The sequence below is a fragment of the Carassius auratus genome, unplaced genomic scaffold (assembly GCF_003368295.1).
Source record: "Carassius auratus strain Wakin unplaced genomic scaffold, ASM336829v1 scaf_tig00014634, whole genome shotgun sequence".
In the NCBI taxonomy this organism is placed as follows: domain Eukaryota; kingdom Metazoa; phylum Chordata; class Actinopteri; order Cypriniformes; family Cyprinidae; genus Carassius; species Carassius auratus.
In genome coordinates this window covers 15,924-33,262 of record NW_020524514.1, presented here as the reverse complement: position 1 = coordinate 33,262, position 17,339 = coordinate 15,924, and the positions used below count along the sequence as shown (strand labels likewise).

The 17,339-nt window shown below is 42.9% G+C and overlaps 1 pseudogene; it reads right to left on the bottom strand.

Annotated features, from left to right (window-relative positions):
- LOC113074432 (serine/threonine-protein kinase SMG1-like) overlaps positions 1-17,339 on the bottom strand; it is a 33,252-nt pseudogene that overhangs the window by 4,866 nt on the left and 11,047 nt on the right.

Here is a 17,339-nt window from a genome sequence, read left to right as displayed (position 1 = left end):
AAAAAAGCATTTCTTTTAAATTCTTTAAACCATTCTCGCGCGCCCTCCTGGAGACTAAGCACTCATGCACACTCTGAAGTGCACACACACGTTTACAGAGCAGATTTTTTTTGAGCTCATGTTAACTGATAAAAGCGTTCACTGTGTCTACTGTGTTTCACAGTCAACTGACTATGGCTATTTGGCAAGGTTTAAAGGAAAAAAGCACTTTTAGATAAACAAGGCAATAACAGACAGCAATCGTGGAGGTAGGAAAAAGTTATTTATAAAGCATTTAAACAATTAAATCAAAAGAAAAGGCAGTAGAGCGGACTGTTTCTGTCTATAAGTTTTCATTTACAATTTGTGATGATGTTTGTGATAAAGAAAAGTACCTTAAGTGTTTTGCTACTTGCTTGAGCAACTTAAAATATAAATCTATAAATCTAGAAGTAAAGGCAAAAGTAAAAAGCGTTGAATAATCGGTTTCTTATTTTTATTGCATTTAAACGCGTCTATGAAAGACTTACGGTTCTGTGTAATAAAAAAAAGAATAAAAAAAATCACAGTGCTGAAAAAGCATTTTCAGTAACAATGTTTGGATTCTAAATCAAAATGACAGATAAATGTTATGTGCAGGAAACAGCCACGGATCAGTTGCAGACTCCTGTGTGAAAGCACAGTGAGCACCAGCTGCTTCTGCACCGATTACGAACACCCCCTTCTCAAGAGTCACTAAAGAGGGAAATTCAACCTCAAAAATGAAATTCAGGCCCTGAAAAAATTTCTAAATATATTGATTGGATCAACACTATAAACAATTATACACGATAAGGATCATTTATAAAAAGATCGGCATCGGTGATCGTATCGGCAGATATTGCTTCTGGTGATCGGCCTCAAAAACCCCGATCGTACCACCCCTAGTAGACAGAATAACAAAAAAAAGCACATTTTAACACCCAGCCTCACCAGTCTATGCAGCAGCTGAAGTTCCAGAGAGGAAACGGAGGTGCTGAACTGGGCAGCGTAGGAGCAGGTGGCCTGGCATCGTTTCACAAGTTCAAACAGTGTAGCATCCATGTTCAAGGCTTCTGGAGTGCGGGTACGCAGACCTTCGAAGTTGAGAATGGTGCTGCAGAGAAAAGTAACCTGGTTGGCACGCTGACTCTCCTTCATCACCATGGCACGGCGTTCTGCTATAGTGGCCTCAAAGTCCTGCAGCACTGGGGCGAGTGCAGGGTTTGCGCCACCGGCCCACTTCAGCCTCTGCTCTATGCTGCCCTCTAGACTTGCCAACTTCTCCTGCAACACAAAACATTTTAGATGAAAAGGTTTCCATTTAACTTTTGACACGTTTTCCAAAACATGCGACGGCGTTCACCTGGACACCGCCAATAGAAGCGTCGTCCTGACTGAGTTTGTAGAGCTTCTTCTTCATGTTGCTCAGGATGATGGAGCGAGGCGGCGGACTGACCGTCATGGGCTGCGTCCTCGCACCGAGAATGTCCTCATGCTGCCACTGATGAGAGAGAGCAGAAGGTGAAGGACACATTTACTGATGCTTCAGAAAATTTCATGTGTGAGATCCCACAAATCTGCTGCGCTGACCAACGAAAAGCTGCTTGGTTTTAAAGTGACTCTGATTATTGACAATGTATCCTACACCTGTTTTGTTTTTTGCACACCAAGTTTCACTAGAACTTCACAGCCACAACCCATGAAATGTTTTTTTTGTAAATGGAGGCATGGTTCATACCTGGAACATGGCGATGTGAAGCTGAGTCCTCTGCAGGCTGACCTTACAGGCTTCGATGCTGACTTCCAGACGTCGTACCAGGTCCAGTTTTTTCCAGGCCGTGTCGTAGGAGCTGGCCAGCACTGTGGCCCTATTGAGCAGCAGCTGGGATATCCGTCCTGCCTGCACTCCTTGCTCTACTGCTTTCTTGCACAGGTCATCCAGAGAAACCTTCCCCTCAGCGCCGAAGTCCTTGGCCTCCACCTGACCGATGAGATCCATGCCGAGGGCACTGAGAGCGCTGCAGATGGCCAGGCCCAGAGCCTGGGTGGGGAGACCCATCAGCATCTGCCTCACAAAATCTGCTGTGAAGGCTTTGATGGGCCGCATCATCTGGTCTTCACTCACTACAGTGGAGCCCCGATACATGGGTTTCACTATAGCTACTGGGCCATTTGAGGGTGGAGGCTCATCAGTGGGTGTAGGACATGCTCCTGTTAGAAAAATAAGTGTCTAACAAAAAGCCAGATTCTGCACAATGACATACTACTTTGTATTTCTTACTTTATTAATGTGTGATTGCTAATATTGAGAAAACATTGAGAAACTGTCAAGCAGATGTTTACCAGATAGCGTCTGTGCAAATGATCCGCACAGACGGAAGAAGTCTCGGATGGTCTGGAGTCTCTTCAGGAAGAAGATTTCCTCCAAGACCTGTCTGGTCTGCACATTATCAAAGAAATGGACCTGTGTAGCTCTGGACTCCCGGATCACATCCACCTTTCTCCAGGCAGCAGGCACATCCATAGAGTTCAGCTAGAGGGAGAACAGGATTCATTTAGACAGAACTCTAATCTAATAAACATCTCAGGCATGTGATCAGCTAGGGACAAAAACAGAAGAAAAACCTGACCACACTCATAGCCATAGTCAGCTCTTTTCTTATTCAACTCTTTCCACTTCAGGCATTTGCAGTCACAAATTGTTGTTTACATGGAACACCATTCAATATGAATACACAATAATAATAGCATAAAAAAAAGTTTTATTCTATTAAATAAGAACACACTTAATATTATTAACTCAAATATATTACAAATCACGAAATGAACTTTTTTTTGGCCGAAGCTGAAACTGGACACAGTTTTCACGTTTTTCCTCCCCATGTATTTAGCCAATTTTTTCACCATTGCTTGAATTAAATGGTGAATGTTGATGGAGTTCTTGCTTTTTTCTCAGCTTTTATTTTGGTGGAAACCCACAGGAAGACCTTCAGTGCTGACAACAGCAGATTCATAAATGATTCTCGTTACCAACTTGGGAAGACGTCTGTTGCACGCATCACATTGTCACATGCCTTGTAAAAATAAAATGTTTCTGAGCAACTGACGAGTAGCAGTTTCAGTGCAGATATTCCCCCAGATTTGTTGTTGTTGTGGCTATTTTCTGCAAACATTCAGTGCCTCCCTAATTATAACTATAATGTAATTAGTGTTAATGCTCTAATCCATACGGTGTTTAACTGATGTGTATACTCCTCAAACTGACAAAAAAGAAAAAAAAATCTCTTATATCTGTATTTGATTAATCATACAGGACATCTAAAGTGTACTACAGACTGAGGTGGTCAAATATTAGGCCATCTACACACAGACGCATTTAATTGTATCTTTAAAAATTTAGCATCGCACTGGTGTTTCAGCCCGGGTGGATCTGTCCGAGTGGATCAATCTGAAAAGGACACTGTTTTCGTGCATACAGCAAATCCATATATTTAGTGAAACAATGATTTCATCACCCTACGTCTAGACCCTGGTCAGACACTGCTACTTCATTTAAAAGCAACAAAAACATGAACAAACACGGAACGACTGTCTATCCATTAACACAGATTAATAAACGCATTATTTCATGTTTGTTTGTATACAGTGCCAAAGGTTTATCCACATAGTCCAAGTCATCTTCTCTGTTTTAAGTGCATCTCTGTGGCAGAATTACAGCGCCACATACTGGTCTAGCATGTATACTACATCATTTTGTGATGGTTTCATGGTTTTGTGTGTACATATATTTCTCAAGATGAGCAAAAAACAAAAGATCTGATAGAGATCTGGAGATGGCCTTAGACAATATTACACCTCTATCCAAACATGAATTACAAACTACAATACTTTACAAATCAGTATGTTTACCTTGTCAATCAGAAGTCCAAAAGCTGTCTCCAGCTGGGCAAACATGCCATCAAACGCTACCAGCAACATCTGACCGGCACTCATCTTGGGCGTTTCCTGCCCGGAGCTCTCCATACAGCGTGGCTGGATCAGTTCGGAGTACTGGGCTCGCAGAACCCTGACACAAAACACAGTTCAGTCCATACAAATACAATAACATTACCTACTCCTTAGTAAATCTTTCTATTTCCCATGTTACCTGGTGATATCCAGATAGTGGTCATCTGGATCTTCCTCTAGGCCCATGGCGGTGTTACGAAGGTGAGCCTGCAGAACGTCCCCCAGTCCCTGCAGCGAAACCCCATCTGCGCACTGATCGATAAGAGCGTCCAGCTCCGCTAGCATGGCCTCTAATGTACTTTCTCCCTTCAGCATGCAGCGCAGAGCCTCTGGGAAGATGATCTGACGGAAGTTTGTGTTGAGCTCCTTCAAATATTAATAAAAAATTTTCAAGAGGGTGGAAAACCATCGGTGAAACCACTTTATACCATTAAACACTGAGAGCATTACCTGAAGGCAGGTGTAGACGCCATTGGCCAGGTAGACAACTTGCGAAGTCTCTGCAAGGCTGAGGATGTCCAGGTCATGTGACAGAAGCTGGCACTGCTGCAATAGCTGCACAAGGCACGTGATGTTTCCACTCATGCTGCAGAGCTCTTCCAGGAACCAGGCACCATCACGGGACGTCAGCTCCACCAGCTGCTCTCCGGCACTGGCTGCAGCTCCCTCCATCACCAGGTTACGCCTGCAAAGCACACAAACACTGAATTCTCCAATTCTTTAAGATCACTGGGGAAAAAAAATGCCAGTAAATCATTTCAGCAACAAATGAAGATTTTTACTTTCTTTTAGTTTTTTTTAAAGCCACAGACTCAGACCTGGTGAGGGCACAGAGGGCAGAGACGACGATGCCGGCCAGGCTAAAGGACCCGAGCTCGGCGTCCTCGTGCAGGAAAACCTTGATGCAGCGCTCAATCTCCTGCAGCTGCTCCTCACAAATGGCAACACCAGCACCCTCTGCCTTCAGACGCTCTACCTGCCGCAGCAGTCGGGTGTTGGTTTCTGCTGCGTGGTGCTGCAGCGCCATCTCGATGCTAGACAGGAACTGACATGAGGCAGGAGGGGGCTGGGGTGCAAACTGCATTTCATATCTGAAAAGTAAAGAGGTATTATGATATCAAATTTATTAAAAGGACAAGGAAAAGTCCATTTTAAAAATGCTAATCATGCAATCATGTAAAAATGATAACTTAATAAAAATGCATGATTGATTTTTCCAGGGCATGAGAACCTTTATATACATTCAAAAGTTTGGGTTCATTTATTATTTTTTTTTTACACTTATTCAGGATAAAAAGCTTAAATAATATAACATTACTACTAATAATATTATTTCATAATATTACTATTTCACAGTACTTTTGATCAAATGAATGCAGCCTGGGTGAGCATGAGACTTCTTTTAAAAACATTTTAAAAATCTTATCAACACTATACTTTTGATCGGTAACGCAATAATAAAATGCTATTGCTTTTTATTATGTGACGTTTGACCAATTACTGCTGGAAAAGCAGCCAAAGAGTGTGAACTGGAGACACAATCAGTAGTTGCTCTTACTGGTGGTAGATGGTCTGGCAGTGATCCACGGTCAGGTCACACACCAGCTCCTCCATCCACTGTTTCCACGTGTGAAACCCTGTGTCTGAGCAGCACTGCACGGGGGTACAGCAAGGCCACGGTGGCATAGCTGTGCAGGTGCTCGAGACAGCCACGCAGCTGAGAGCGCCGCTGCTGTAACAGAGCGCTCACCTCCGCCTCCAGCGCCTCACACTGGCTAATAAGATGTGCCTGGCCTGCATTCTGCAAGAAAGAAGTTGCTGGCACGTAGCTAGGTGGACCTGCAGTTTACACAGACCAAAGGAACAAATTAGAAGCTTGCAAGAGCTCCTTTTGCTTCTCATTAAACTTCAGTTAATATTCTGTAAAAGACAGACAAAATGATCTGCACCTAAATCAATAGGGCTACTGATCTCCTGGAGGAGACTGGCAAGCTGGGTGGCCTCTAGACTGGCGAAGGCAGCATGATACTGAGAGATGCACTGATCCAGATCCGACAACTTCCCCTGAATAGCATCCTGTACAGTTCTCTGTCTGGACTGCAACTGAGTGTGCTCCGAGTATCTAGAAAGAGATGGGAGAAAGAACTTCTAATTTGTCCCATCAAATCTACACTATTACACGATCAAGCTATAATTGTGACCGGCTGAACATGATTTCCTGATGGTCTCGTCTGCTGACCTGTGCTCCAGGGAGTGGATGGGATGATCTGCTCTGGTGTCGGCTCCCTCCAGGAACTCCATCTCCTCCAGCAGCTTGCCCTGCACTTTCTCCACTTGAGTGAGCTGCTCCTGCAGGTTTAGGTACTCATCCACTGCCTCATCCACCTGCGGCAGCACTCCAGTCATCTCATCACGGTTCTTGAACCAGTTCACCTAAATATACACAAAACAAAAAAAAATTGTATAGCGCTTTTCACAATACATATTGTTTCACAGCAGCTTTACAAAGAACAATGTTAATGGGTATTATATGTCAACATCTTCATCCCTTACTACGGCATTTAGCATATTAGAGCTGGGCGATAATACCATTTTCATTTCGTGACGAATACAAGTACCAAAGCAGTTGTGAACTGCTATATGATCACTCCATGTAAGTATACTGCATGTATGCAGATAAAGCTGTGCACTTGTAAATCCACCTTTTTATTTTGTACTGAAATAAATCAGACAGTTGAGATTTAGATATAGTTCAAATTGCTCTAATTGGGTGTAATTCATACATGCAGACAAAGCGGACAAGACAAAACAAAACATCCTTTTTTTGATGTTGCATCCAAGCTTAATTAATCAGTAGTTTGGTTCCCCTAAATATGTGATATACAACATGGCTCAACCAGGGGCAACAGTTTGAGGATTGAATACCTGCTTACCCAACCAATGTCATGCAGCAGGAGTGTTGAAGAAATTCATTATTTATTAAAATTCTCACCTTAATCTCAGCCACACGGGAGGAGAAGAGGCTGCGTGTGATGTCTCGCTCCATCTCTCTCTTGCTCTGCTTGTTCTCTGCTTGCTGACCACCACCTCCATACACAGCCCCCGCAAAGCCCACCTCGCCACCTGCTGTCCAGTCCACCAGCGGGTCATAGACAAACGCCTCCAAAAGAGTCAAGAGGGTCTCTCTACCACGGCGCATTATCTGGATGACCTGAAGGGGAAAGGACACCGTTCAAATTTATATGCATGCTCTAAATTAAACATTAAAATGAATCATTCCCATTCATGAGGAATCTCATTCTTACCTGTTCACAGGACAGTTTAAAGATGCCCTCCACCCCAGTGACCCCCAAAGCGGTCTCAATGTTGTGTGTCATACGGAAAGGAACCTTCTCTGGTACTCTCAGGCTTTTTCCTGTTAGGATGACGAGGTATGTAAATGTCTATGCCAAGTGAAGTATGTTTTGAGTCACTCTCGAGTGAACAAGCACTCACCCTTCTCAAAACAGACGTTGTAGTCAATGTGTACCACCTCACCAGTCGTCATATCTATCAGCACATTGTCGAGATGACGATCTCCTAATCCAATGATGTATCCCACCATTGACATTACAGCGGTGGATCTGGCATAAGACTAAATGAGACGCACAAGATTGGTTAATTCTAGTGTAAGGCTCTTACACTCCGCTGAACATAGGTAGCACATGTGAATAGTGGTTCCTCTGACCTGAGTCACACTCCACCACTCACTGGGGGTGGTACAGGAGCACCAGAGCTCCTTTGCCAAGAGGTTAGGAGGTGTAGCCTCCATCAGCTCTCGGAGAACGTCACTCATGACACTCAATGGCCAGTCACGGCGCGACACATCCAAACTGAGCCCGACAGCCTTTAAGGCAGGACTGATCTTACTGTAATAGAGCTCACTGGGCCGTGGAACCATGGGAAGATTCGGAGGTTGCTGGAAGGAGTCCTGTGCCTACATTTAAAAAAGGTACAAGATTTGGTCAGAATTTTTAAATCTTCCTTCACCGAAAGGGAAGCCAGTCAATAGGTCTGCATTATTAACATCAACTGAAAGTGACAACTGGGATTTTTTATTTGCATATTTTACTTTTAAAAATGATCTGAGTTTTTATGCAACAAATGGCCTTACAAAAATCCATGTTAGGTAAAACAATATTTCTGAAGCATTCTATGCTAATTTTCCCTCTCACCTTCTGCGCTTGGAGCACAGCCTCACGCTGTTGCCAGCGTTTATACAGACCGAACAGAGGAGTGGCTCCATCCACCCACTGGATGAGGCCTGATCTGGTGCCCAGCGGGGTGACAGAATAATGACGGGCGTGAAACCTTGGGCTCTCCTGCTGATTCACTTTAGTGAACATGGTGTTGACGATAGACAAAAACTGCATGATCCTCTCATCCAAATGCAAGTCCTCCAGTCCTAAAACGCAAAGATAATGTTTACATAGCATGTATTAAATAGAATAATTCACACAAAAATAATTAACTGCTCAATTTAAATGGATTACTTTTACAGTGCCTTTAATAGTTTTAGTGGGAATGGACTTTAAAAAGGAGGGACAAATCTCAAGTAATATGTTTGTGTTTGAAGAACTAAAGTCTTTGAAACGAGTTTTTGGTGATGCTTTTAGACACGTTTAAAACTCATACCTTTGAATAGGTAAGGATAATTTCTGCCATCAGAGCCTAGGAAGTAGAGCTTCTTGGGTTTGGTTTTAGTGGGCAGGATGGTGATGGTATTGCCTACGCTCTGGATCGTGACTGCGTCTGTAGCAGACACCTCCCCTGGCAGAGCCATCTCTGTGTTGCTCATGGCAGTCAGGCGGGGGCTGATCTCATCTAGCTGCAGGAGGTAACTAGCCCGCTTTTGTGCCCTTTGCTGCAAGCTCAGCATGATCTGTGACAGAAAGGGGTAGGATTACAAAAGCTAAAATGCACAGCATGTATATCAGCGGTTCACTTATGCACACAGCTGTCCTGACCTGTTTGAAGGGCACCCAGCTGCTGGCAGGATTGGCTGGATTAAGAGGGCTCCTCAGTCTCTCTAGAGCATTTTGGATGGCCTCTCCGTACGTCTCCTGAAACCACGCCTCGTGAGGAGTCTCCGCCGGAGCAGCCGTGATGCTGCGTACGTGATCCAGGGCAAAAACCACAGGCTTCATCAGAGCTGAGTGCTTCTCTCTCATAATAGCCACCTTCTCATCCCTAAACCACAAGAGATTGAGAATTTAAATGATTTTCCAAGAGGCACGAGTCACTCACTAATGAAGTTTCTCCTCCTATATTGATTTCCAGGGTCGTGACTTACTTGCGCAGAGTGTTGTTGTTCTGAACTCTTTTCACCTCGTCCTCCAGCTGTTGAATCCTGCGCAGAACGTGCATGTGTTGCTGCTGCAAGACCCCCAGCCAGAGCTCGTCCCAGAGCAGAGTGACCCTCCTCAGCTCGCCCACCAACAACTGCACCTGCACACGCAAGGATCAACAAAACAACTCTTAAACACAATGGCCTTTAACACAAACAGACACTTACAGAACAGCAGAGTCCTTTCTGTAATACCTGTAGCACCATGGTGGGATTGGCAGAAGAGAGCTTGTCTACGATCTTGCTGTAGCAGTCCTGCATCATGGCTTGGTCTTCGCTAGAATACATCATGTCTTCCCCGCGGCTGCTCTCCTGAGAAGTCGGCCCGCTGCCCGTCTCGCTCTCACCTCCACAGAGAGCCTCTCCCTGCATGTTCCCAAGAAGGGTTGGCAGGGACGACGGCAGCTTATTACCTAGAAGAGATGAAAACGACATTTTTTTCTTCCTTTCTTTCATCTGACTAAAAATGTTTATGCCCATGCTTCGGTGGACACATGGTCTAAGGTAGCCGGGATGTCCCCGTCTGGAAATACAGCATGTACCTGCAGCCTGAGCCTCTCCACCAAGTGAGATGGATCCAACAATGGCAGGGTAGAGGATAAGGTGGGGTGAATCTTGGGCGACTCTGCACAGCAGGCTGCAGATGCTCTGGCGGATGTAAGCCTCAGGGTGATTTAGTCTGGAGAATAACTGAGGAATGATACCTAGAGAGAAAACAGAGATATTAATATTGCATGAACAGAAATAACTATCTACATGATGTAAAGAGTTCATTACTGTATCCATGTTCAAGTTCTTACCTCTCCAGGGTGCAGTGGGGGTGGATGCCAGGCCGTGCTCCAGACCCTCTCTTAATTCCCCAGCATGCTTCACAAGCAGACGCAGCAGACGGAGGGTTGCCATGACAATGACATCATCGCTGCTCTGTTTGCTGCACTGGTTGTTCAGCAGCAGCTTGGGGTCGTCTTCATCTATGGGCACCTGATAATCAAGACACAAAGATATTTGATCGATTTCAGTTTTAGAAATGTATCACCGTGTTAACATTAGAGGAGGAATCCTCTGACCTGCCCAGCGTTGAGTTTGAGGAAGGTGAAGTATGCTCTGCAGGAGACCCGGTACAGGCTGAAGATTCGGTCAACCACTCTCCTCCACACCCCAATCAGCCCATCGGTCACAGTGTCCTGCACCTCAGACAGCCACGGACAGGCACCCAACAGCTGTCGGACGATCACATCCACCATGTCGTCCTCCTCATCCTCTTCATTCTGCAAGGCCATGTCCTCATCCTGCACAAAACCAGAACTATTCACATCCCCATCGCAGATAAATGAACATCAGCATTAACATCCAGGCACAAATCTACAAGGTAAAATATCTTTAAAGAAATTGAGATGTTTATTTTAAATGCACAGTTTAAATCAATCAAAAATGGAAGTAAAACATAGCATTCCAAAAGATTTTCATTTGTAAAATAGATCTCAGTTTTCAACACTGATAAAATGTTTGAGCACCAAATCAACCCACTAGAATGATTTCTGAAGGATTATGGGAAACTGAGTGGAGTAACATTCACAGGATTGTGTTTTTTTTTTTATATACAAAAACTAACATTTTGGCCATAAAAGGTCTCCTTCAAAAACACCAATGGAAGAAAAGAAAAAAGCTCCAACCCCAAACTCTTAAACTACAGTATATTTGAATAAAATGACTTTTCTAGTATTACATTTCCATAATGTGTAGTGTGCCACAGTATGAAAAACACTGATTCCGGCTCATTTACAAACTGTGAACTCCATAACCTGAATTCCAGCTGGGCGACACATGGCCTGACCCAAAATGCCGAAAATGGTCTCTTTGTCCTCATCACTAGTGCCTGCTGGGAGCAAGTCCTCGATTTCTTTCTTCTCTCCAAGCAGCAACGGAACCCCTTCTCCTTGACTATCAACAGAAAGAATAAACACCAAACATCAGTATGAGCATATCACTTTTTTTTTAAACTAACATTAGCAACTTTAGAGAGAAAAATACCTGGCATTGTCCACAACCTTCCTGCCCCATCTGTACGCCCAGCTGGCCAGAGCAGCCCATGATTTGGCCACTTCAGGAGCTTGAGTAGTTGAGAGCTGGTACAACTGGCCAAGGACGAAGTCTGGCTCCCCAACACCAACACTGACTGAAAACAGAACAAACAAATCCCCAAGATAATTACTAAAAAACAAAGACAATATTAATCAAACACTAATACACACTGCACTGTACAATGCAATGTGATCATCATATTAGTCCTCAACCATTCATGACATACATAGCATGGTTTAATGCACTGGCATTAAGCTTACCTGTAGTCTCTGTTGTAATACGTGGCATTCCCTGATCTTCCAGCGGCAGCTCCAACAGGCCAGAGATGTTTTTGGAGAGAGCTGAGAGGTTGGTAGAACCAGAGTTCCTTTTCACCACCATTTTAAGTTGAGGAGTCAGATCTTTCCAGTCGGCCAAAAGCCATTTGCACAGAGTAAGCACAGAGCGACAGGCTGCACGCTCACACTTTCCAGAGTGACAGTACGACAGCGCACAGGAGCTCAGCATTTCCATAGCAGATCCAGACTGACCTAAAAGACAGAGAAGTGCTTAGACATTCACACTGTCAAAAAACACCAAGACCAAGTGAACTGGCCCAAATCAGACTGAAACAGCTTAGAAGCACTTGCCAGCAGCAAACAGAACTTTAGCCTTCTCGATCTCCAGCTCTGGTCCCCACTTCTCCCCAACAGTGCCCTCTAGTGACAGCTGCCTGAAGCTTTGCACCAGGTCCTGACCTTCGGAGTCACTCACTGATGGCTTGTTGCACAGACTCAGCAGACGCGTGGCCAAGGCGATATTTCCTTGCTTACGAGCAAATTTCACCGCAGTCAGACAAAGCTCCATCAGGTGAGAGTCCACTGGAGCAGACGATCCTGGATGAATCAATGCAGAGTCAACAGAGACGCCACATCACATTCATTAGCTATAATAACACAGAAGAGAAGGAGACCTTACCTTTGAGTTTCTGGAAGAGCTGTCGCTGGAAAGTGGTGTATCGGAGAGCATGCAGCCATGGCTGGACATCCTGCTGCTTGCAGGTGGTCAAAGCTTCACTGAAGAGCGGAATTAAGCAGTCCTATTGGGAGGAAAACAAAAAACAGGGATTTCTTAAAAAGGTAAAGACACACGACAATGTATTTGCATGCTCACAGGTTTGATGTGGTGGCTCAAACCTCTGGGTGCTGGTTGCAGAGAGAGTTCTCTAGAGCGTTGGCACAGTGCAGCTGCAGGGTGCTGAGGGTGGGCAAGGAGTCAGACAGCATCAGAGTGGAGAGACGCAGGGGACCCAGAGAGATGCGGCCCGTCTGTTTCAGGTACTTCACCAGGGTGCTGAAGACGAAAACCCAAATGTAGACTCACCATCAGTACATACACAACTTTTTGAAAAAATCTACTGTGTTCAGACTATTTACTCACTCGGACGATGCGAGAACCTTCTGGTCCTGTTCGTGATTGGCTGCAGTGATGGCTCCCACAGCGCTTCTGAGGAGCTGTACCTCAATGGCCTTCTGGAGCTCTGAGGGGTCTGGGCTCAACACAGCAGGAAGAAGCCTCTTCAGGTCTGTAAACACAAACAAACAAACATTAATACAAACCACACCAAATGGCTGTTCACAGAAATGGATTCCACATGTTCTGACCAATATAAAACAAATCATTAAAGGATTTTTAAAGATAATCTTTACAAAAACCAATTTCTACAAAAAAATTTGAGCTGAGCATTAATAGGTGAAAAATGCTGCTGCTCCTGTATTACCATGTCTTTTCCAGGCCTGACAAGAAGAAAAAGAAACCCTACTACTTTTTGTTTTCCATGACTGTGGATATAATCATACCAATCTTGTCCTTAGTTGTAGAGTTCAGAAGGCCATGATCCTCCCCAGGGAGCAACTCCAGCTGAGCACGACATTCTGCGAAACCCCCCTCCTCAAACCTACTCAGAGCTCTGGAGGACAGACAGATTAAAACACAATTATCTCCATGAACTCCTCACCTTCCTACAGTCAGAGTCAACAGTTCTGCTACTACACACCTGATGTAGTTAAAGTCTGTCTTGAGGTTGACACTGGAACTGCTGCTGTTCTTTTTGAGGTTCATCATGCTGGCCTGCCACTCCTGCACAGACTCCCAGTCGCTCAGGGACACATAACACTCACAGGCCTTATTAGCCAGGAAGTTGAGCACTTCTGGAGAACACTCGCTGGACTTCAACAACACCGTTTTCCTTCCATCTCCTGTAAAAAAAAAAAAAAAAAGATCAGAGGACAAGAAGCTCTGATATCATTAAAGGCTAGGCATGGGGATCCTCTGGAAACTCACTTTTTTTTGGTCCATTCTTACATTTACACAAATTCAGTCTCAGTATTGAGACACTATAGAGCTATACCAGCCAAACTGAATCTGTATCAACAAAAAGCATCTTTGCACTGCAGAGGTGGACGAAAGCTGCATCTAAAGTGTTTATTTACAGCCTTAATAATGCAGCTCAGAAGTGAACAGCGCATCTACACTGCAGTTTTCTTAAACACTACTATGAGAGTAACGTTTTAAAAATAAAACTAATATGGAAATACAAAATGACAACAATGAAACTAATCAACACACGATATATGAAACTAGAACTGCTAATAGGTGGTGGTATGTCCTCTTCATTCATTTGTTCAAAAATTCTGAAACAAAGCAAGACACTATTGTCTTTATGAATGATTAACGGAACCATTCACTCATACAATTCATTTAAAACCTAATTCATTGAGTAATGAAACATCACTGTCTGTTGCTCATCACTGAGATGCACAGCGGTTCAATCTGAACCAAAATGGCATATTAATTTTTTAAAAAATTTTTTTACCTCACCCCTATTCAGGCTTATAATGTTTTTTATTTTATTTATGTGAGACATTTACGGCAAAATACTCACCACTGCTGGTGTGTTTTGGGCTGGAGGTGTTGGAGCCAGTGAGTTTTAACAGGGAGCGATCAAAGCCTTTAATGGAGCAGTCTATCCCGGTGATGGCACACAGCTGCTCTTGGTACTCTAACGCTGCCTTCTCAAACCTTGGGAACAATGCAACATTTTATGAGAGCTGAGTGACTAGACAAATTTGCATGGTGTAAAGTAGGTTAATTATTCTCAGAACAGGGAACACTTACTTTCCCTCGGCCTGCAGTGCCACTGATCCTAGCCAGCCCAGGCTCTTGCCACTGTTGGCCAGACTCCAGGCTGCCAGACCTTGTATGGCTTCAGGACATCTCAGCTCACACAACGCCTCCACTAACATGGTGATTGGCACCTCCACTTCTGGCCCCTACAGGGCAAAGCACAGAGCAAACACAATGAAATAAGGTTTTCGGATATTAAAGTCCTAATAGTGCAGAGCTAGTGCCTTACAATAACTGACATCTCAAAAAGAAGCAATGGTGGGAAGATAATAGAGTTATGGTTCCAAGCCTTCAACCTATTTCAGTCATCATTGGTGTGTGAAATTTAAAATGTATTGCAAAAAAATTTGTGTCAATGGAACATTTAGAATTAAACTAAACATTGGATTTTTTGCTTAATGCCTATTTTCCATGTTTGTTGGAGCCTCTTTTGAACAACACTGCTTGAAGTCTTACCTGTGCATTACTGTTCTTGATCTCGGTGAGCAGGTCAAAGCCATGACGGACTGTGACTGCTGGCTGACCTGAGAGAAGGCCCACCCTCATCAGGGCCAAACGAATTCTGGTTAGCCAGTCCTGGCACGTCTGTCTGTTTGTGTAGAAAAATGTTCTGATGCCCTGAATAAAGGAACAAAGACGAATTAAAAAAATAATGCTGAAGATGAAAACATGGAATGTCAATGGAAACCCCATTAAAAGTCCTTGGAAGGATAAAGCTAGCATTTCATAGTGATAACATGAAGGCTAGTTGTGTATATAGAGAGGACAGACCTTTGGTGGTGCGGTGAGAGCGCTAGCACAGCCTTCATACGCATTGTACATGAGTTTCTCCAGGTTTTCCAGGAACTGCAGAAGCAGAGCCAGGCGGAGCTGATTGGTGTGGTGACCCTCATCACTCTCTCCTCCACTCCACTGACTCAACTCCTGCTCTGTGTTCAGACTGTGAGCCGCCAGGCTGCGGATCATACCTACGCCAGCACAGGGTTAAAATATTGATTCATAATCACATGACACACAACCCCTTTCAAAAGTTTGGGATTACTAAGTTGTAAAATGAATCCTTCTATTCAGCACAGATGCATTCAATTAATTAAAAGTGACACTGAAGACATTTATAATGTTGAAAATGTCTTTCAAATAATTTTTATTCTTATAAATCTTTATTCAGCAAAGAATTCATTGAAAAAAATGTGATAAAAACATTTATAAATGTTTCTTGAGCACTAAATCAGCATATTAGAGAGATTTCTGATGCATGATGTGACACTGAAGACTGCCGTGTCCAGTGAAAATTCAGGTTTGCAATCACAGGAATAACTGTATTGTAAACAAATAGTGAACGGTGGCAAACCACATTTAGGTGCATCTCAAGAAATTCTTCAAAAATGTCTTTATTTTTTGTAATTTAATTTAAAAAAAAGCAAGCTTTCTTATATTCTAGATTCCCTTCACACAAACTGAAATATTTCAAGAGGTTTCTGGTTTGAATTCTGATGGTTACGACTTACATCTTAGGAAAATAAAAAATTCAGTATCTCAAAAAATTTGAATATTTCATTTTGAGCTTGATTAGTTTGATTAATTTTGAGTATAAATACTGAGTGCCTCTTGGGCTAGTTTACAACATGCAACCACAATTATGGGAAAGGCTACTGACTTGACGGTTGTCCAGAAAACAATCATCAACAGCCTCCACAAGGAGGGTAAGCCACAGAAGGTCATTGCTAAAAGGGCTGGCTGTTCACAGAGTGCTGTATCAAAATATATTCATAGAACATTGACTGGAAAGAAAAAGTGTGTTTTTTGATTGATCTGAGAAAACATGAAAAATTTACTGATACTGAATTTTTCAATTCATAATCATCAGAATTAAAAAACAAGAACAACAACAACAAAAACTCTTGAAATATTTCAGTTTGTGTGCAATGAATCTAGAATATAAGAAAGTTTGCTTTTTGAATTAAAAACAAAACAAAAATAAAGAACTTTTCCATGACATTCAATTTTTTTTTTAGATGCACCTGTATATATGTGCTGTGCACTCATAACCTGTTAACCTGTGTTCCAGCTTTGATTATTTTCAATAATTTTAAATTAAGGTCCTTTTAGAAGATTATTCATTAAATTAAATGTAATTGCATGGAATAGAGAGACCTAGGTGTATTTCCCAAAAGCAACTAGGGTCACAAATCCCATCATTACCATGAGAATTTAACAAGGCTTGCAACCCGTCTGGCTAACAATGCTTTTGGGAAATGTAGCCCAGCAATCTTCAAAATGTATTCACATTAGGGATGTCAATTTTCAATCATTTACATGATGCTAGTGACTTTTTTTTTAATGAAAACAAATGGTTATTTTTAATTTTAGGCATATTACTTACAAAGGCTGTGCATTTTCTTTAAAGCATCCCATTTTTCATCAATTCCTTAAAGCATCCCATTTTGTAATGAATTAAGAATTTAAAAAACACTTGTTTTAAATTAATTTATTCCCTCAATTCAGTTAAATTACGGGTAAGGGGAAAAAAAATAATGAAACCATGACAGTTGCCACAAATTAATAAGTCGTAGGAACGAATTAACAAGTTGTAGGAATTAATAGACTATCTGTCCTGTGTCCCGCAGCCCTGGCCACGATACGAAATAAGTATCTGGTGAATTACTTAGTTACTACATTTCTATTGCTTTCCATGTTG